The 22760-nt window shown below is 40.4% G+C and overlaps 1 protein-coding gene across 5 annotated transcripts in view; it reads left to right on the forward strand.

Moving 5' to 3' along the window:
• Arl15 (ADP ribosylation factor like GTPase 15) overlaps window positions 1-22760 on the forward strand; it is a 363566-nt gene that overhangs the window by 194224 nt on the left and 146582 nt on the right. The gene's annotated exons all lie outside the window — the stretch shown is intronic.

Genomic DNA, 22760 nt, shown 5'->3' on the forward strand with positions numbered 1-22760 from the left:
CATTATTATTATTACATAGTGTCTGCTTAAAAAAATGCCCCTAGTTTCTCTGGAATGACTGAGCCTAATGAGAGAGGTTAATATGCTGGATTTTGTCCAGGGCTGAGGATTTGAGACTTAATACACTAAAGATTTTTTTTCTCTTCATTAAATCAAGATGTTTTTGTTCTTTCTCCTCCCCCTCCCCAAAACTTAAAAAAATTCCGTTAGATTTGGTAACCTGGGAGTTATTTTTAATAGTTTCTTTCCTTATATAACTTCTGAAAGAATTGTCTAGATTTTTTCTTTTGAAGAGTCTGGAAAGTTCATGATGAATTTCTCTTCACAGATCTTGTTGCTTAGCTAACTATTTCTAAGTTGAAGGGAGCTCAAAATTATAATTTTTGTATTTAAAAAATAGATCATGAACCAAGAGAATGAACTATGGAAACTTCACTAGTCCCTTTTTCTTTTTTAATGAGAGTCTGTCTTTAGGAAGTTGCAAAAATAGCTCTAGCTTTAACTACATAAATTAATCTCAGTGCAAATATCTTAAGGGAAATTCATTACATTCTTTAGAGTGAAAGCTTCGGAATTAAGTACAATTGCTTACAATATAAATTCCGTACAAGATAACTGCAAAGATTGGCATCAGAATCCAGAGAAAAGAAAGTACTGAAACATTGTAACGGACACATGCATGAAAGTCAGTTGTACTCCTGGCTTCATAATTAATAAGACATTAGTGACATGTCTGAAGAAGACATTCCCTAATATTACTGCAAATTAAGTAATAAAAGACCCCAAGAGAATGAAAGAAAAGGTGGCTGGAGCCACTGAATTACAATTGACAACCTAAAGGCAGTTGAAGGACCAATTGCCGGAGTGATTGCCAAGCTATTCATATTGTGCAGCAGACAGAGCACACCAGAAGGCTGGAACAATGCCTCCCGTTCAGCAATATTGCTTCAAAAGAATGGAAAGAAGGGGACGGGAAGAGCCACTGACCCCGAGACCAATTTCCAGGCAGCTGCACAAACTATATACTGTAATTAAAGGTTTTGACCAGTAATCATGGCAAAGCAGACCACGGAGAGTCTGGGGTCCCAGCAAGGTTTATAATGAGGCCAGCCTTCTTCACTACGGCACGGAAAACCAGGTAAGAGCACAGTCTACTTCTGCTGTGTTCGCACAAATATGACAGTCTCGTGTGGATGGCCTCCTTCCTCTAAGGGCAAAAACATGGAATAAATATTACTTGCCTTCAACTTGTGAGATGAGTAGGACACTGTGACTTTGAAGGGGTACTTTCCCTTGCCACCTTAGTTCTTTACCTTTGAGGTAAAACAATGAGTTCCGCGCCTGTGACGGTACAAATATTAGACCGAATACAGCCCGGAAGCTGTGTTCTTGCAGCGCACACAGACGCCGATAGTGAGTACTAACTAGCCTGCAGAGTCTTCTTCCTTTCATCTCCTGGAATTGATAATCCCTTGTCCTTTTTCTCTCTTTAGTAATATCCCTTTCTGTAGAATTCCGCATGTGAGCTACGGTCTCTTATTTAAACATTCATAGAACAACCGTTAATATGTTGAGGAAGTTGATCTAGTGGTTTCAGACAAAGACCTAACGCATGCTGTCAGTACCAGTGTGAGGTTGCTTTGTGAAGTCTGATGGAAGTACCATCTCACCCTGAAGGCACCATGTGGCGTTCTTCTGGCTGAAGCTATCACGGTCTTTGCTAGGTTTTGATACCATTGTACCAGTAAAGTGGCAATTACCTTCTTTACCATAGATCACAGTGCCTAAATTTATATGCATATAAACCTTTGACACACACACACACCCAATTTAGGTATTTCCTACTGCACAGTTGCAGTGAGGGAATTTTTGATGATTTTGCTCGTTTTTATTTATGTTTATAACTTAACAGGTTTGGGTGTCAGATTTAGTTGTGCTAAGCACAATGGAGAGAGATTACCTCAGCTCACGCTACACCTGAAATAAGGTTTTGAGGTCTTAAAAGAATGCTGTAGTGACAATGGTTGGGCAGGAAGCCGTTCCGTTAGGTATCTGAGCTCACTTTCATAAATGTGAACTTAGGTGCAACTGAGCCACATGGGAAGAGGGCTCCTCCGTAAACCACGAGCTGTGAAATAATTTAGAGGTTGCACGCAACAGTATACTTTCAACATTTAGAATTTGTCAAATATTTATTTTTAGCATGTAAAGTTATGACTAATAATTTGACAGGCCAAAACAGGGCTTTGTTAAAAGGAGCCACGGTGGAAAATCTGGGTAACTTATGCATACTTTTGACAGGGTGAGCAAAGAAATGAAATGAGACCGAGCTTGCTACAGAACTCTTTGGGAACAGCTGACGGGAGAGTTGCAATCCTTGGCTGTTCTGTAAAGGCAAGGTGTTCTCTAGACGTTAGCATACTGCACTCACAGAAGGATTGAACAGTCACCACAGGACGCACACAGACAAAGCAGAAAGGATCTCGAGACGGAGATGCAGCTCGTATGCACTTAGTTGTGTCTTCCATGCAGTTCTGACTCTGCAAAAACAAATGTTTGTATGCTAAAGCCCTGATTTTTAGAAACGTGAAAACATACTCGTAAGTGCACCTTTCTCCCTGCCATATAGAAAGATTTAGATGTTAATTCTACAGTATTTTGATTTAAATTGGTACTTGCCTGTTTTGTTGGATAATTCTCTAAATATTTGAATTATTTAAATGGATAATCAGAGATAATTGTAAATGTGTGTTGCATATCTGGGCCAATAAAGGGAGATGCAAATTTACCACATTTTTATACTGATATGTTTATTTTAATTGGGCTTAGGTTTGGACATCTTGGGTTTTTTTAAATTAGGTAACTCTGGCTTTTTCAATGGCTTTTACATGACTTAGAGCCAGTTTTGTTTTGTTTTTGGCTTTTTGTTTGTTTGTTTGTTTTGTTTTGAAGTGAGGGAGAAAACAGGCTTTCAGGTAAAGCATAAGGTGACAGGGTTGCCTGAGCAATGTTTTATTATTGGATAATGTTTTTGTCCTCTTGGTTGGTTGTCTTTTTTTTAAAGATTTATTATTTTTATTTCATATGTATTAGTGTTCTGCTGTATGTATTATGTTCATTTGTGCATTTGCCTCATGACTACATAGGCCAGGAGAGGATGCCAGATCCTCTGCCACCATGTGGGTGCTGGGAACTAAGTCTATGCCTTGTGCTAGAGCTGCAAATACTCTTAACCCCTGAGCCATCTCTCCAGCCTCGTATTCTGTTTCGTTAATATTTGTTTATATATTTATTCATTTTAATTTTATCTTGTTATTTTATCAGAACCTTTGTTTTCATTTCTTACGAAGATTTTTCTGTCCTATTAGGCATTTCTCCCCACTTTTTGTGGTAGAAATGCACTTTTTATGGTTCCAAATGTTGTGGAACCCCTTTAATAATTGACCACATTAATTCAAGTAATATAGAAACAGAAAGTAAAAATTATTTTGCTTAATTTATAGATACGAGTCCATAGACACTGTTTTTGGTAAAAGTGTTGATTCGATTCTGTAATTTTACAGCTTTATACATTAATAGTGGAATACAAAGATCCTAACGGCTTTTTATTAGTAGTAGTTAACTGGCTTCCAGCTATGATGTGCCTCATAATTCTTTAGCCATGTTAATGCTCAAATGACAGAAAATATAGTATTAGACATCATCAGAACTGGAAGTTAGTGTGCACGCCTTTAATCTCAGCACCTGAGAGGTGGAGGCAGGTGGATCTCTGAGTTTGACACCATCTTGGTTTTATGTAGTGAGTTTCAGGCCAACCAGGATCACATAGTGAAACTGTGACTCAGAGAAAATGAAAGTAACATCATAGTTTTAAGCTATTAAAGAAAGAGATATGGCTATAAATCCTTGATTTATTCTCGTTGGGGTTAGTTTTAGAGTAACTTCTGCAATTGAAGCTTCCTTCTAAATTTTAAGTTTTAAAAGGTAAGTGCATTTGAGATTACTTAAGTTCCTGTAGAAAATATGTTATTTCATTTGGATTTCAATGGAATATTATATAATCTTAAAAAAACAGCACATATCATAAAATTTTAAGGAGGACAAGGAAGTACAGAGTGTCTCACTTTCCTGCACATGTGCCCTGCTCAGCTTTTATCTACAACTCTGTCTTCAACAAGGCGATTAGATTACCAAATTTTGAGTGTCGGAAAGTTAGAAACACCAACCTAATTTTGCTTAACAACAAAATGAAATATAGACTATATATTGATTAATATAATTATCTTAAAAACATTGATACAGTAAGATATGGCCGGTTCGAGTTATTGCCTTTGATCTGCAGTTAGCAATGTGTGGGTTTTAAGCAGCTTTTCGAGTCCCATGAGTGAGCTTAGAGAAACCATGCAAGACAGATTCATGTTTGATGATACGAAGCTGTGAGTCTCAGCTAGTCAGATTTCAGTTCTGAAAGTTCCCAAACACATCGACTAGTGCATAAAATAACAGAAGGAGCATACTTACCCATCCGACATGTTGACTTAGCAAATGATAACATTTACTCAGTGTGTTTCAGGTCTTTTCAGGAGAGAAACAGACCATAAAAGGTGACTTTGGAGCTCATTCCTTTGCTCTCTCCTGCCTCTTTTCCATCCTTGCTCCTTTAAAAGGAAATGCCACCTTGAAGTTGTTATCTTTCTCTTCTAGTACACCTTTTCATGCTTCCCTACCTATCCATGTTTTCCAGTGAGGTGCAAGTGATTTCAGTGATGACTTCACTCCAGACTCATATTAAGTAATGTATACTTTGACTCATATTAAGACAGTATACTTTGAAATCACAAGTTTGAGAGTATGTAAATGGAGTATGTAAGTCCTAGTTTGTCCATTTTCAGTGGTCTGTGTACTCCAGGACATGACCTCCTCTGTAAGTATTTATGTATTCATTCCCTTACTGTTGAAGTTTAAGCTGTTTCTGGGTTTTTCCCCGAAATATTTTCCAAGTAATGTTCCTTCTATAAAATGGAAGCTACTGAGACCTAGGATGTGGACAAGCATGGAGTCTACTGGATACTCATCTTTTGCTTTGGAGATGACTAATGGTGAGACAGAAAGCAGGCCTTCTGAAGGCTCCCTTCCCACTGGGCAGGTAGTAATCAAGGGCAAACCTTGAATCTCTTTGTTCATCCGTAAAGTGGGATAGCCCTAGACCCTGCCGCATAGTGAGGAGCAGGACTCAATGAAGAGTTGCACTCTTAAAGGTGCTCTCCCTCCTCATCTTCCCTGCCCCTGACAGGCCAGTTTTGTGTCCCCCAGAGAGATGTTCCTTTAAGGCAAAGAGAACTGTGCCTGCTGCAGAGGTGTGCCTCAGGCATGTGCCTCAGATTCCCAAGAGTGAACAGAAAGATGTCCAAGTTAGGCACACTCCATACCTAGACTCTTAAGGAGTACATTTCAAACACAAGGAAGAAAGGTAATGAGCAAAGAACAGAAGAGCACTGACTGCTTTATGCAACTTGTAGTTTCTGTCAGAGTACATTATAAGTATTTGTGTTACTTTCCCTCAGAATTATGCTAATAGCATTCTTGTCAAAACTTTCATCTCTTTTTCACCATTGGGTAATAAAATATACTTTTCTCTGGGGAGGAAACCAGAAAAATAAAATCTTGTGACTTCTCACTTGTGAAATTTGATAGTAAATTTTATTGTAGACAAGTCATTCTGCTCAATTTCAACAGGCCGTGTTTGCAGTACTGTTCAATTATCTTCTCTCAAAAACTGTAAAAGCATCTGCAATAGTGCTCCTTTGAGAGGGCAAGAAACGATGGTGGTGCAGGGAGAGGTGTGGGCCACCTGCAGAGGCCGATGGCCTCCCAGAGACCCAGAAATCTGCTTTTCACGGCTTGTGATTGACAGCCTGCTTGTTTCTGTCTTTGAAGGCCCAAGAGGTTGCTGGGATTATTTTAGAGTGTATGTGGCACCGGTTCTTTCAGATTTAAATAGAATCTCCTTGAGCATTAAAGGTGGATTACTTTGTATTACTTTTATTGCTTTTCAAGTGTTTTTGGAAACATGTAAGAGTCCTCCTAAAAACTGGATTTCCTGGAGTGTACTTTCTTTTAGGGAAATTTTAAGAATTTTTCGTAGACTTTTTAAAAGTCTGAGGTTTAACAGCTGACGGGACCTGATTAAAGCAAATTACTTTGTTAAAACTGAAAGCAGGATGTGTGTGTGTGGGGGGAGCTCATCCTATCTCTATATTCCTGCTAATAAATCAGACCTGTGTGTGTTTAACAAAAACGAGGGTGTGCTTTTTTTCTCCTTCATTCTCAGTTTCTTTTGATCACTGATCTGGGTGACCCCACGCTCAGGGTTTTTTTCTTCATTTGACATGGACAGATTTTTGAAGTATAGCTCTCCTTTGGGAACCCCGGGCAGTTCCACTTGACTAGCCTGTGATCTAATGAGCAGTAATGCAGGGCTACAGTGGCCATTTTGTGTGCTTTGACGAAGGATGGCTAGACAGAGTGCGGCAGAAAGGCATGTCTGCAGAGAAAGGGGAGGCAGGGTGATGGAACAGTGTGAAAAAGACTTGTTAGCCCACATTAGTGTGCCTGATTTACTTCACAACAGGTCAGGAAAGGCCAACAGCAGGGTTGTCCTGAAATTGCAAAGTTGAAATCCCTGGTATTAGGAAGCTTTCAGATCTCTGAAATTCCAAATTAATTCCATTAATTCCCAAGTTGGTTTTCATTCACCTCTGAATTGCAGCAAAGAGTACTGTCACTTTCTCCCATCATGCATCTGTTTATAAAATAATTATGTGACCCTCAAGTCGTTTACTGCTACAATTTTTAAGCGCCCTGTCATGCGTGGCCTGTTTTGCAGTGAGTTGGGATGTGAAAGGAGCCAAACCAGGCAAGGTTGCTGCACTCTCTGCTCTGCTCTCAACCCTTAGTGAGGGGCCCATCATTCCTGCTCAGAAATGGCCTAAAAGTCTATCTAGGAGCTTATATCCCCACAACCAAAGAAAGCTCTTAACTGTTCCCCTCTGCACACAAGGTGCCTTGTGCCTTGTTTGTCTTCCTTTTAGAATATAAGTAATAAAGTCTAATTAGGACGTAAAATCCCTCTTCCTTTAGCTCAAACCAAAGTATTTTACATCTTATCATTCTTTTAGACAAAAGATTATAGATTACTTAGCAAAATTAACCTGATTTCTATAATTATGGCTCTAACAGTGACCTTACGTCTATACTTTTCTCTCTCTATATCCAGAAGGACCTTGGGATTTTTATACTGCAAATGAGAAACAAACCCTTACTGTTGCTGATGATACTGTTATTATTTCAGTACCATACGTGTATGACAAACCAATAAAATCCCTTTTCCACTGGGCTTAAAGAATACCGGCAGTACAGGCTTTTGTTTGAATTCAGTATGTGTTTTGTGTGTGTATGGGTTTGTTTGTGTATGGGTTATAAAACGTTATGTGTGAAATAAATATGAAGCCAAGAGAAATGGTATGTCACTGACTAGTGTGGTTAACTGTATCAAGCTCCATGGCTAGTGCTTGTGTGAGGGCTATAAGATAAACTTTCTTTTGTGCCAGGAAGGTATCTAAAATAGACTGTCCTGTCCTTATTGCCCTGATTTGGGAGGTTGGCTATCTTAGACAGAATGCTGTTGAATGGATAAACACATGTTAGATAGGTACCCATCTATAGAAAACTTATCTATTGAAACTTTCCTTTTTGTCTATATGCCTGCTTATCTATAACTTTTGAAAGAGGCCTCCTCAAAGATTATTAACACCAACCAACCAACCAACCAAACAAACAAACAAAAAATGCCTTTTGTGTTTTTAAACTTGCATCATGTATTTAATAAAAGCATGGCTTTAGTTAATTGACTGATACTCTTTGCACATTTACTGTGTACCTATCACTATGAAAAGAGGTACAAAGAAAGATAAGAGCATCCTTTCTCAAGTCACCTAAATGGAATACGTAATTACAATAGCTTATGAGTAGAGATATTCGTAATACTATGGGGATACAGAAAGTTTTTATGAATTCTTGTCTATAGAGCAGAAAGCATGCTTCACATACATCAGGTAATTTCCTTTAGTGTGCTGAGAAGTTCACTTTATTTCCACATCCATTTTATAATAAAGACACTAAGATCCATAGAAATGAAGTAATGAATTATGCAAGATCCAACTAGAGACTTAAACCCAAGCCTTTGGATTTCAAATCATAGGCTTTTTAAAACTTCAGTACGGCAGTCAGTCTCATATCACTGAATTAAAAAAAAAAAAAAACAAAAACTATTCCACTAATTTGATTTCTGAAATATAATTTAATTTTCTCTTTTGACTTTGAAGTCTTGAATCAAGTGTTTTCTCTTTGGATGTGTGTTGCTACTTGAATAGGTCCCAGCTGCCAATTTACAGATGGGCTCTTTTTACAAATGAGCTCAATGGAAATGAGTGTAATATATTGAAGAAACTAAGCCAAATGAGTTTTATATACTGTGAAACAGAGTAGCTATTGTGTTCCAGTACTGGGGGGGGGAGCCTGCAGATTTGGGGCTTAACTTACAGTCCTGCCCTTCTTTGTTTTTAGAAATAACACAAGATTGCAGTGGGGAGCTAGTGACACCTCAAGCCATTGCTGTAAACACCCACTTCCTCCTGAGTGCTCCAGCAGTAACCCGCCCTCCAGCGGCTCTGACTCATTCACTCCTGTGCTCATTCATCAATTTTTACAAATTGTAGACAGTGAAGGGAAAGAGAAAAAGGGTCTTTGAGATCTGAAGCAACAACTTAAAAAGTTGTTAGAGACAAACTACATGGCATGCTTTGGTAATGGTTATTCTAAAGAGAACTGTAAATTTTCTAAATGTAAGACTCAAATGGGAAACAAATAACTCCAACAGAATTTTTAAAAAGGTAATGTTTGCCATCTGCAATAATTCCTTTTCTTTTTTTTTTTTCCTGTGATAAGTTTTTAAATAGCCACTGTTACCCAGATCACAGGATGAAGGAAAGATGTTCTGGATTGCTCAGTTGTGGATCACCTTATCAACTTGTAGGATGTTCCCAGCTCACTGCGTGAAGAACAGAGCATTACAAAATATCCCTTAGCACACAACAGAATTTTGAGTCTTGATCTTGATTTCATACAACCACTGACTTCTTCTAACTAAATAGTGACTCCAGCTTGTCTTAAGATAGCTGTCTGCTGCTCTAAGAGAGCCAATGCTGGCTGGACAGAGGTTGGTTTTGGTTTGTGCTGTATTCATAGGTGCTGTGAATACTCCTCAAACAGAGTCGGTGCTCAGTAAACACTTGTTGGCCAAACAACTCCATCCTCTGCCTTTCATGGACCACAGTAAGCTGTGTCTAGTGTGAAGTACCAAGTAATTCAGACCATGCCCCAAGATACATTTTCAAAATAGTTTGCTTCATTCCAGGTGACAGTAGTTCACATCTGGAGTTAGAAAACAATGAATTAATATAGCACTTCTGAAATGCATTAAATGTTTTGGTGGAATGCTTACAAGAAAATATTAGCATTAGAATTCTCTGTGTCATATATCCTAGTACTTTGCTGTTGTAATTACTCGTGTTTTTTTTCCTTTGTGTAGTCTGCACTTTAAAAAAAAATACCAGAATTTAGATCAGAATTTTATTTTACTCTTGAATTTCAAATCTTTACTATTGCAATTTTATCTGTAGTCTGTGTATTTCTGACATGCTTGCATTAATAGAACTCCCTCCTTCTGAAATGGAAGAATGTGGCAATTTTAAGACAATTCAAATAAAAGCCTCATGAGGACTGGACATGACCTGGTTGTACAGGTCAAACATGTGGTGAGTGTCACAATGAACTGGTGTGGCATTTGCTAAGCAGGTGGTAAGTGACAGAAAATGCATTTACTCGCCCACAATGGCCTGTAAGCCTCAACTCATGAGAACTATTGTGACTCTAGCACAACCATCTGAAATACCTGTCATCTGTCTCCCTCATTGTTTGACAGAGCAAATGCCCCAAGTAAATTCACTCTGAGAACATAGTGAAAACACATCTGCACTTTAGAATATGGACCTGAGGAAAAAAAACTTGTGTGCGTGTACATGTGAACCTGTGGAAACTATATTTAAAATTAAATAGGCCTTAGCTCTCTATCACAATACAGTCTAAATTTCCTAGCAGTGATAGACTCACTTGAGTATGATATAATACTGATACGTGGGAGGCAACAATAATCTAAAGTTATTTTTGTACATTTTCAGAGATCACATTCATATTTAAGAAGGAGCTCAAGTGGGGGTGGAGAGACGGCTAAGTGGCCAAGAGCTCTGTCACTTTAAAAAAGGGCTGGAATTTACTTCCTAGCATCTCCATGGAGGCTCACAGCTGGCTCTAGCTCCAGTTCCAGGGGAGTGTGACATCCCCTTCTGACTTTCACAGGTACCAGACACACATAGTGCACACATACATGCAGGCAAAGCATTCGTACCCATAAAGTCAAATCCTAAAAAAGAAATTTTCTTTTCAAAGAAGCTCAAATGAGTGGAAGCTTTCGCGAAGCACCATTGTCCTGGAACCCCTCACTTGTCTTCTTGGCATTGTTGCTTTGGAACCCTCACTAAAACACCAGCCCCGTACTTGTGAGGAAGGTAGCCCTCACATAGAAGGGTCCTTGCTCCAGGGCCTGGTACAGCCTAGGTTTTCTTAGCTTATTTCAGGTGACATTTGGGGTTACCTGGTTTGCAGTCTGAGTGTCCATTCCTGTCAGGCTCTAGAGCATCCCCAAAGTCAGGCTTTTAACTCAGTGCCAGGATGTTTCACATTTGAGTTTAGCTCTGGAGAATTCACTTTAAAAGGGAGCACATTTCCTGGACCAGACGTCTGTGAGCTCTACGTTCAGAAGTGGACTTCCTTCTCAGAGATTACCAAGAACACACCCATAAGGCGTTCTTGACAGTAGAGGGCTTCGTTGTCAACACCAAAGCATGACCTGTGTTGTCTGCTGCAGATCCTTTGTGTTTACTTTATGCATCTACATCCAAATGTACCTGGGATGTAGGCACCTGTTACGGGCGAGTCTGACTTAGTAAGACTTCTGAAAGATGTTCTGCAAGTATGTGGATCCTGTCTTCTGAGGAAAGACACTAGCCAAGTGGTGATCACACATTCCTGTAATCCCAGCACTCAGGAGACAGAGAAAGGCGGATCTCTTGAGTTCAAGGCCAGCCTGGTCTGCAGAGTAAGTTCCAGGATAGCCAAAAGAATTCATTTCCAGATGGAGAAACCCTCTCTTAAAAAAAGTAAGGGTTCAATTACCAGCACCCACATGGCAGCTCACAACTGTCTGTAATGCCCATTCCAATAGATCTGACACCTTCACACCAATGTACATAAAATAAAGTTTAAAAATATTTAAAAAAATTTTTTTGAAAAGTAATGGTGTATGACACTATAGGAAAAAGTAATGTGCGTTGTAGTCATAAAGTTTAGAACGTCATGTTGATGTACAGTTTGACAGAACAAAGAGTGCTCTGAAGAGCCTCTGGAGCAATGTTATAGCTAAGCCATCAGAAATCCCTCAAAACTCGGCTTGCCAGGAAGAGGAACGCTCTAAATAGGCTTAGTGCCTATGTAATGAGGACTGGAGGGCAGACGTGGAGCTGATGGGTGTAAAAGCTGAAATGAAGAGTGCAGGAAAAACTGTGTTCATCCATTCGCTTTCTCGAAATGGTCTCGTGGGTTCTGTCCTGAGAGCTATGCACATTGTATGGTTTTTACAGTCTGTTTTTCTCTTTTGTATGAGTAAGTGTGGTATTAAGGCTTGAAGCCAGGCTTCATGCATGCTAGGCAGGTGGGCAAGCTCTCTGCCACTATGACAATTTGTCTTTTCCATAGTTGCTCCTCCTCCCCCTTTTTTAATGAGTTTTATATTTTGTGTTTGATCAGCTATTTAGTTATGAATTCTGGGTTGTGCTCCATCAGTCCATCCATTCTTTTACTTGGTATTTATCACGCACCTCCTTTGTAGCTATTGTAAACGGCATCTCCTCTTCTGGCCGTGCATCTTCATCATTGCAGGTCTGTGTCAGAATTTTAAAGCCAGATGTCCTAATTCCAGGAGGGTCTGGGATCTCGCTTCATGTATAGATAAATATGCTGTGTAGAGCACTACAGAGACTCCCATGTTAAATCTCCTGAAGACGCGAAGACTCTGGGCTCTTCATATATAGAGTCCATGGTTTAGTGTTATCCTTAACAGAAGTTTCAGCTCTCGCCCATTAGCCATATGTAAGCAGCTAGAGACTGGGAGGGAGAGGAATGTGCGGAAATGTGTCTGACTTGGGATGTCTTGTTTTCCAGAATCCCTGCCAAGGGTTGGCAGGCCCAGAAAGGCAGAGGCTGGCACCAATCCATCCTCTATGGCCTACCCATCAGACGCCTGTTCTAGAGGCGTGACCTAGATTCCCTAGCTGGGACCAGAAGGGCCTCATTGCCCTCCTACCTTTTCTGTTTTCTTATCTCATCTCAAGCCTTGCTCAGCCATTAAGTTTAAAAAAAAAAAATGCTCCTGAGAGCTGTGCCAAAATGTGTCTGCCCATCTCTGCGGCATTGAGTACAACTGTCAGTTGACACGTGGGCACGCCACCTGGGGAATGAGCTTCCTGTAGCAGATGGAGTTCTGCTGGTCCAGGAGAAGACCCACAACTGGGTTGCTGGGACAGCTGCTCTGCAGTCTGTCTCTGGGTGTGTCTGTCTCTGGGTCCTCATCCGGCTGCTGCCCCACCTTTCCTCTTCTTACATGCAGAGATGTGCAGAGCCCCGCCACCTCGCAGCTCCCCAGCCTCGGTTCTCTCCGGACCCATGCTCCTTGAGTCTCCAGCTCTTCCCAGTGTAGGAAGGAAAGTCAACCCTGACCCAGAGCTGCGTGCAGCTATGGACTGTGAACAGTGGCACTGAAAAACATAGGCTATGAAAACATTTATACTAGAGTTTGCCAAAAGGTTGCTTGGCTGCCCTCGGTCTCTTCTTTCCTCTTCTTTTCTTTTTTCTTTTCTTTTCTTTTCTTCCCTCCTTCCCTCCTTCCCTCCTTCCCTCCTTCCCTCCCTCCCTCCCTCCCTCCCTCCCTCCCTCCCTCCCTCCCAGTTGTGCAGTTTGCATTTGAATCTATTGTTGGTAGATAGTCTTGTAGAAAAGCAGTACCATTCAGGCTTACAAAGTATATGTGAAGAAAAGTTGGACTTCTCTGTGGTTGGATACATACTCCTGTTTTATTGCTGATAATTGAAAAAATGTGAAAGTGGATCCCTCTGATTTCCAACCCAGTACTTAGCAATTTTAGAGGAAATTTAATCTAGTGAAACTCTTGTTTTTCAAATAAGAAAATAGCAGCGTTTCCAGCCGTGCCTCTCAGCTCTGAAATAGCTGCATGAGGACAGATGCCTCATGAGTTTGGGGACTGGAGCGTGATCTCAGCCCACACTCTGTCTCCTTGCAGCCTCTGCGATAGCATTTCTTCCATATCTTGCTGTAGCAATGTTCCCAGCAGTGTGTTCTTAATCAAGACAGGGCCCATACTGTCATACTTTCTTTTTCATTCTTTCCTTCTTCCCTGTGAAATATTAAAAAACATTAAAATCTACTGAACATATATTCATGTAGCTTAAAGACTAGCATTAATGCAAATGCTAGTGTTGCTACCACACTATTAAGATCAGGACTACCAGGCCAGTAAGATGACTCAGCAGACCAAGGTATTTGCTACCAGGTGACAGCCTGAATTCAATCCTCAGGATCCATATAGTAAAAAGAGAACCTTCTCCTGCTAAGTGCTCTCTGTCTTCCACATGCACCTCGTGGAACTTGCAGACAGTTGCATGTAACACACAGTAGGTGGTTGGTAGGCATGTAGATGAAAGATAGATGATGGACTGAAAATATTGAAAGGCGTCTAGTCTACTACCAGTATTTTCTTTGTCTTCTCTCTGCCTCCCTCTCTGCCTCTCCCTAATTTGTACAGAGACCTTTCCTCCACCCAGAATTAGCAACTTTCTTAAATTTTATATTCCCTGTATTCCTGCTTTTTATACTAATATAGCCATCAAGCTAGAGTTCTAATTTTGTTCCTTGTTATCTCTTAGATACTCATCCATGCTTATACTGTGCCTTGTTCTTTGCTGTTGTATAATATTGTATTGTATTACAATATGTGTCAACGGATAATGGGCATTGAGCGTTGTTTGGTTGTTATAAACACAGTTGCTAAGAACGTTTCTGAATAAGTCTGATACACTCATGAAGCCATTTCTTAGTAAAATGCAGAGACTGTAAAGCCAACCATACTATGAACTTCTGAGAAGTTTTCTAAAGTAGGTAAGAATTTCCTTTTGTGTACCTGTTTGTTGATAGTTGGTATTAGCCTCCTTTTAAATGTTTAACCAGCTTTTATGCAGTGTGACATTTTATGCCTGTTTTTTTTTCTGTTAAATAAATTAAGTCTACATCTTATGTTGACTTTTACAGCCAGGAAACTTGCTAGATCCTCGTGAATTACTGTATATTTATGTTAATTTCAAGTACTAATTTTATTGCAAAGGCCAGTTTGTTCAGTCATCTTCTGTCTTACTCTTGTAGTTTTTCCTTGTGGTCTCACATTAACCAGTTTCTCCAGACGACTTGGAGTAGTGCTGATGACCAGGCTCTTTCTGCTCGTAGCCGGTGAAAGCAGAGCTCTGGCTCATGCCCTTCTCAAGTGTGCACACTGCAGCCTGTTGTCTTATGAGTAGATCCTTTTAATCTAGGGGCAGGTAAGAAGTGTTTTTTTTCATTTTTATTTTTATTTATTTTTTTATGAAAGATGTTCTTTTGTATTGTGGAGTATAAAGTTATATAATTATCAGGAAGATTATATGGCTCCCCTTATTAATAGTAACTTATTAATGTGATAGATTTTTTTATTGCCTAATATTTAATCACCTTTCCATAGTATAAGGTGTGACAACTACGGATAAGCTGTCAGAAATTGTCTATCCTTAATTAACATGGTCTAATTAGAGAAACAAAGCACAGTAAGAAAAGTTAATGGATGCCACAAGGGTAAATGGTAATTACTTGCTTCGTTACGGGGGCTGTAAATTCAGTTGTGGGCTCTAGTGGGCTGTTGCAGGTTCCAAAGAAAGTGCTGTACAGGAAAGTAAAAGTTCTTTTTAATTTGATTACCAAATTGAGGCAATTACCAATTTGAGATTCTGACAAGTTCAGGTAATCATCGCCACAATATCCCTCTCCATGTGATGGTATGTTTCGTGGAAGTGTTGAACATTTTGTTCACACATTGCTCTCCGGGAGCTTCTCTGTCCTCAGGAAATGCCTTATGACTCCATGTTCTGTAGGTTGTTATTCCCCTCCTGCATTTGCTGCTAATACCATCTTTGGGTTGTTTTAAATCTCCTTGCGCACACCCTGTGCCATTTCACGCCTGCCTAGCTGTCTGTGCCCCAGCTGCCCCACTCGACCTATCCAGACCATGTTTTGTCATCTTTTTCCTGGAAGTTTCCAGGTTATAAAATAGTTTTGTTTCCCAACTTGGTCTTTTGTGTTCATCTCCATTATCTCTGTCTTCTACCCCCATATGCTTTTTGAAAGCAGTGCTGACAGTATAGTCTTCTTCATGGGAATATAGCTATCCTAATGAGAAGTTTTTAGTGTATTCAGCATATTTCTGTGGCTGTATCACCAATCAACTCATGCCCAAAATGATCTCACAATTGTGCTCATTACTCCTCTGAGCGGTTTAGTCTCATCTCTATTATCTGTAGCTGTGGTAGCAGTAACTCTTGGCTTCTGCCATCAGAGCCTTCCTGAAAGAGCTCAGCGCCAACAGAAACAAGTCACATGCTTGTGTTTGAGCAGACTAGAATACTTTTGGTAAATACAGTTGTGGTCTAGCACCTCTGCCATTCCTTGTAGCTATCCAAACCAGGGTACCACTTTCTGAAAGTGGGAATTCAAAAATCCAGCCAGGCATGCTTTGTGGTTATTGCTGATGAAGAGATCTGGCACTGTGAACTGCTAAAGTAGCTTAATTCCATGGCTTAGTTTAGAAAGTAGGAAATGAAGCCCAGGGTCTCACCAGTCCCACGCATAAGTTACAAGAAATCATAAAACCCATGCAAATGATTCGCCGGTAGAATAAACGTTAGTTGGACAATGTGATTCATGCCTATAATCCTGCCTCAGAGGAGGCAGAGATGGGAGGATTGCTCCGTAAGGGAGGATAGCTTGACCTTCTCACCAAGACACTGTCACAAACAGCCAAGCAGCAAGAAAATGTGTTTGCTTTGTGTATTTTCATTTTTTTTTCTTCCCTCACAGTTTCATCTTTTGTTCTCTTGCTTTTGTATCATTAAGTCAACTGCCTATAGGAATTTATCTTTAAGATTCTATTTATTCTCTGTGAATAAAAATTTTTGTGAGTATTTAGAAAACATTCATAAATATTTTTATGAATAAAAAAGGATGGCTTACCTCCCTGTTTGTGTGCACACCGCCATGAGCATTCAAATGCATGCTGAGGTCAAACTAGGACATTGGACTCCTGAGAACGGAGTTCTAGGTAGTTATAGAACTCATGTAGGTTGTAGAGTTCTAGGTAGTTGTAGAATCCCATGTAGGTTCTGGGATTTGAACCTGGGTCCTCTGGAAGAGTTTTAACTGCTGTGCCTCCTGGAACTTAATTCCTGTTTTTATGCAAACAAGGCCAGAGATGAGAAGATTGAAGGCCACATCCATCCGCCTCCTCATCAAGCCAGTTTCCTTTTACCCCTTCTGATCTTCTTTCTTCCTAGCTTCTCGGGTCAGCTTGTGCATTTGTGTCTCATTAGCAGGCCCTCCTGGGGTCTTTGTTACAGCTAACTGTCTTTAAGTAGGGAGGAGTCTAATTCTCTGCTTGCCATGCCCACCACCACGTCTCCCACACATGTGATGTCTGGAGAGTTTATAAAATACGTTACCATGGAAGTCAACTGATGCTGCCAGTCAAGAACCTGGTAAAACCCACCTTGAGGCTGAGATGTGACTGAGTGGGTGAGGTGCTTCAGATCCCTAACACACTCATAAAAAGACAGGTGTAGTGGCATGCACCCTGTCATCTCAGTACGGGGGGCCGGGGGGGGGGAAGAAACAGAGATGTGCAAATCCAGGGAGCTCACTACCCAGCTAGTCTAGCCAAATGGGAAAGTTCAGGTTCAGCTGGAGGTCCTTTATCAAAAATAAAAATAAGGTGAACAGTGATAGGTCAGCTTCTGACCTAACCATTCACATACATAGGTCAACACATCCGCACACATGTTCACACATATGTATATCATGCAGACATCAAAAAAGGTTTTTTAATTTATATTTTATAAATAGACATTTAAGCTACTACAAAGTCCATAGAGATTATTCCTGTGTTAAAAGCCTTTTGATTGCCTACATGTTTCAAAAGCTTCATATCTTAAAACTCCTCTCGAAGTTCAAAAGTTCCTGTGATTACAATAAGGGTGTTTGCGCTTAAAAAAAAAAAAAAAAAAGGAAAGAAAGAAAGAACTAAGGAGCAATTGGAGCTTTTTGAATGTGCCTCTGACTCCTGAAATTATAACCTGTTCAAGTGTTCAGTTGACCTTCTCCACGTGAGCTGCGGCATCCCAGTGTTCCAGTTGAGCTATGGTACCAAAGCCGTAGAGTTCGAAGAAATCAGAGAACATCCAGTAGAGGCAAATGGAAATTTCAAGAACCCTCTTATTCTGCATTTAAAGGCACAGGTTAAAATGTTTTGATTTACTTACTTTTGAGATAGTCAAAGCGTGAGTAGTGGAAAGGAATTTCAAAATAGTCTGCACAAATGGCGAATGTTTTCAGCCAGTTCTCATGGAACTTTGTGATGAAGGGCCCATCTTTCCCCTTAAAATATCAGTTGCCCTATTCAACATCAACCTGTATTTTGGTATCTATGTTCAGTAAGGGGAACTGATCACACTTTCAAGAACTGGAACCATGTCAGACTTCATCAGAGCACATTCTCCATTTCCATATAGAATACTTCATGTCCTCAGAACATTGCTTAAATATTATTGGTCTAAACTATAGCAGCGGGTAAGAGAACAAGGTCAATGGGAGTCTGATAAAATGATAGCTGTGGTAAGCTGAATTATATAGGCCAGTTAATATTGGCCAGTCTGCATATACTTCAATCCCAAGTCATTATTAAGCATCCTGAAGATCATAGAATTAGAACAATGTCCACTTTGGTTTTGTTTCCTTACTCTGCAGGGAATGGTTATAGTAGCCGGTGTCATTTCTTTTCCCTTAAGACTACCAGGGTGATCAATGTACACATGTAATATCCAAGTTACATTTATTCTGTAATGTAAGGGAACCAGTTTCTCAGATTTCAAACACTTATTTTATTAAAACTCTGTATACATTGTGTCTGAGACATTAGCCAAAGCAATAATATTTGAACCATAAAACAGCCTCACGGAGGATTCATAAATATGACCTCTCCCAGTCATTTTCATATCATGTTTGTCCCTTCAGCAGCTTCCAAGATGATGTTTTTCAACTCCCATTACACCCTCAGAATTTGCTTGGATGAGTGAAATCAGTTGTAGTCCTCTTTGCCAGAACATGGGGCCACACCCTTGGCAGGTAGGCAATATTATCTTCATCTGTTTGCAAGGTTACTGAGCATTAGGCCTGTGTCCCCTGAGAGGACCCAGCCCAACCTGCTCAGTTCACAGTGACCAATGCCACAGAAACATGGGTTCTTGGGAGGCACGCAAGTGTACAAAAACAGTGGCAGCTCTGGGAGACAGATGAGAGCAGCATGGAAGCAGAGCAGTAGGCCGAGGATCGTCCTTTCTGTTGCACTTTTCTCCTCCAAACAACACGTGGACTTCAGATAGACCCCTTTAAGTTACAGCCTCTGGATTTTTTCCCAAGGAAGTCGGTACCACTGCACTGGCCTTCAGCTAACTTTTATTTATTCCTCCACCCCTCTGGGAGTCTCCTGATCTCTAAGATTAGATGAGCCCAAGAATAGCCTGCCCCACCCAGCCACTCTATCATCAGCTGCCTGTGGAGTAAGACTGTTCTCATTCTGAAATATACTGTGTCCTGGCAGGCCTTATCAATCCCCTTGAAGTTTGGCTACACAGCAGGTCCACTTGCTGAGGCACAAGACCCTGCTAAGGTCTTGCAGCTTCCCTACCTTTTTTTCTCCATTCAGTAACTTGGCCCGTGGCCAGTGGTCCCCTGGAAGACTTCCTTATTTTTGGAGTTGAGACTCCTCCCAAAGAGGAGACAGGTGACTTGGGTCCCTTGGCTCCCATAGCACCCTGGTTATGGATAAACAGGGGCAGTGTGGGGATTCCTACTCCATGTAGGGAACTCCATCATCTGCCTGTCTGTATGATTAATTCCACACCCCATCCCTCCTCCATTGTGTTTGAGCACATCTGTAATGAATCTTTGTTGAGTTATGAAGGGCAATCAGAGTGATAAACCTTTTCTGAAGGATTTTCATCCCTTGGAACAGAAGAATTCTCCTCTCTTCAGCAGCGCTAAAGAAAGCATTAGATACTGTGCAGAAACCATAGTTCGTCATGATTATAGCCCTGTGTTACAATTATTGTTGGTAGTTTACTTTAGGGAGTTTTTGAGCTGAAAGTTTTGACAGCTCAGAGAACCATTATTATAAACTTATTAGTGAAGAGCAGGTATAACATTCATGCATGTTAAATGAATTCCTAAAAGAACTAAATAAGAAAAATAGCATTTCCCCTCTTTGATTTTAAGTATAATTGAATGTATTCTCTCATAGAAAAACTTTTGACCTAAAGCAAAAATACACATCACATTTAAATACATTCAAATTCATTTCATTGTCAGTGTCCAGCCAGAGCACAATTAATTCTTACACAACTACCCCTGAAACTAGTTAGTCAAATGAGCACTCAGGCCCCATAGCATGAGATGTTGAAGAAAGGCATTTAAAAATTAAAGTGTACCATTGAATTGACTCCAATTGCATTAGGGGTTCTCTGAGCTCCATGAGCCTCGATTGTTTAAATAGCCACAGTGGCACTGTATATTTGCTGCACAAACACCCAGCAGAGTACATGAGCTTTTCTCTTTCTTTTGCTTTTTTAATTGGAGGGCATTGCTGGTGAGAAACAATTCTTTGATTTGTTCTCTTGACAGTAGAGAGACAGCTTGGTTATTTCTTTCTTGATAAATTAAGCCCCATTGTCAAACATAACTACTGAGAAAAAGAAATGCATTGTGTGAATCGGAACTCTTAGACCGGTTCGCTTACATAATCCCCCTTTATGTGTCTCACAGATATTTTGCTCTAAAATATGAAAGTATGTTGTTGGCCTGCACCATTCTGTTCTTTTCCCCGTTTTCAACAAAGGTAGCTGCTCCATCAGAATCAGAAATGGCAAAAGTAGCTTGAATCTAGGTCTTTTAATAAGTCCAGCTCTTTAGCAGCCCTTCCTTACTTTCTTAAAAATCACTTAATGAAAAATTTGACTGGTTTACACATGCTAAAAAGTTGTTTACATGTTGTCATCCCCCTTAACACACCTTTTTGAAATGCTGGGTTTAAGCTAGATTATAGGTGAAACCTCCCCTGTTTTTAGCTTTTAAAGTACAGGAAAGATTTACATTCAGAGACAAGCATAGATGGATAGGGGACTGAAGGGTCTCTTTAGGAGGAGGGGTCTGGTGCAAGGGTTTCTTTCTTGTCTTAGCTAAAGGTGGCTGTGACAACAGTATTCTTTAGTGTGTCTGGAAGGTAGAGTGTTGCAGTTGCAGTCAGAATGATGCTTTTTTTTTTCTTTTTTTTTAAATAATGGTGGCTTTTAAAACTTAAGAGAATTTTTGCCTTCTAAATGTGCATGCCTGTCTGTACATGTATATGTGATTTTGGAAGGAATAACACTTCACAATACTGAGTATTTGGTGGCTAAATTATAAAATGAGCCTATCTGGAGAAAGTCAGACGGGTCGACATTGCACGAAACTAATTGGAATTTTCATACTATTTAATACCCAAGAATTATTTCCTCACATCTTATGTCACATACAAAAACACAACAGTTGATTTGCATTCAAAGGAAAGGTTGCTTGGACAATGCTCTTTTGAAGCATTTGTAGGAAATTTGCTCTCCAGCAGAGATTTTTACACCGTGAGAAGTTCTGGAGTGTTGAGACCCACGGTGCTTCACATCTTACATCCCTAGAACATCAGTCCACCAGCAGAACGGTGGCCATGGACTATTTCAGCCCCTCTTTCTCGGGTTGATTATCCTTCCTGCTAATCATTCTCATTCTGTTGCTCATTAGTGGAGAGATTATATAAGAACCCACAACTAGATACACACAAAAGACCTTTCATGAATGCTATTAAGATATGTATTTTTGACTTCCACTTTGGACTGAGTTAGGGTGCCCGCAAACACATGCTCAAGCTCTCCCTCTCCCAGGTCATAAGGATGAGATGCTAAGCTGATAGGCTTGCTGAGGAGGCCCCTTGTGCACATGCAGCAAGAAGGTGACCTTTTGCTTGCAGGAGGAGAGTCCTCACAAGAGTGACTGCCCAGTAACTGGTCTTAAACATCCTAAGGAAACTGTGGAGTTTCTAAATTGAAATATTAAGGCTTTCCAGTCCCCTTGTCCATTTGATAAATGGAGAGTTCTGTTCATCCTCAGCTCTCTGGATACACTCCTAGAACCGGTACTTCTATAGCAAGCAGTTGGTTGAATTTTCTGTGAACAGTGCACGTCTCAGGACCAGCAGGTAAAGGCGCCTGACACCAAGCCACATCAACTGAGTTTCATCTCCAGCTCTCACATGGTAGAAGGAACTGGCCTCCGGCCTCTGTGTGCGTGTGCGCATACACACACACACAAATAATAAATGATTTTTTAAAGAAGACTTATAATTTCAACAGTTTCAAATCTGAAACTGGAACTGGATATTCAGATAGTTGGTTTCAGTGTAATTTCCATAATTATTTGAAGTGAAATTAAGAAAAAGAGTTTTAAGTACCCAGTGTTGCTGTTGTTTTCCCTTGGAGATGGTGGAGGAAGGCATGATTCAAGCACAAATTATTTTATAGCCAAATCCAAATGCCTACTTAAAAAAGTAATAAGCAGAATTTCCTGGGCATGGGGAGGTAGCGCTAAGAGTAAAGTACTTCTAGCACGTGCTTGAGGGCCTGAGTTCTGACCTCTAGCACTGCTGGGAATGCTGGGGCCATAAGAGCCAGTAGGTGAACTACTGCAGCTCAAGCACAGAAAGGTAGAGACAGGCCATCCTACGTCCTTGCTGGCCAGCCAGTCTAGCCAAACTGATGAGCTCCTATATCAGAAAACAAGGCAGAGAGTGATGGAGGAAGATACCAACAACTTCAAGCCTGTGACCTCCGCCTGTGTTGGTATGGATGAGCACAACCACTCACACACTCTTGCACACCATCAATGTGTTGGACTAAAGTTGTCTGACCCTAGCATCTTTGAAGAATTGTCACATGAAAATCTAGACTAGGTGACTGGAGTGTTGGACCATTTTGCAATCCAGAGCCAGAATGAATCCTGTGGTGGGTGGTGTTGGCCCTGCTTTCCTCCTGGCAGTTCTCCACCTTGCTTTTCATTTTCAAGCACATCTCTAAAAAAGC

The sequence above is a fragment of the Meriones unguiculatus genome, chromosome 6 (assembly GCF_030254825.1).
Source record: "Meriones unguiculatus strain TT.TT164.6M chromosome 6, Bangor_MerUng_6.1, whole genome shotgun sequence".
NCBI lineage: Eukaryota > Metazoa > Chordata > Mammalia > Rodentia > Muridae > Meriones > Meriones unguiculatus.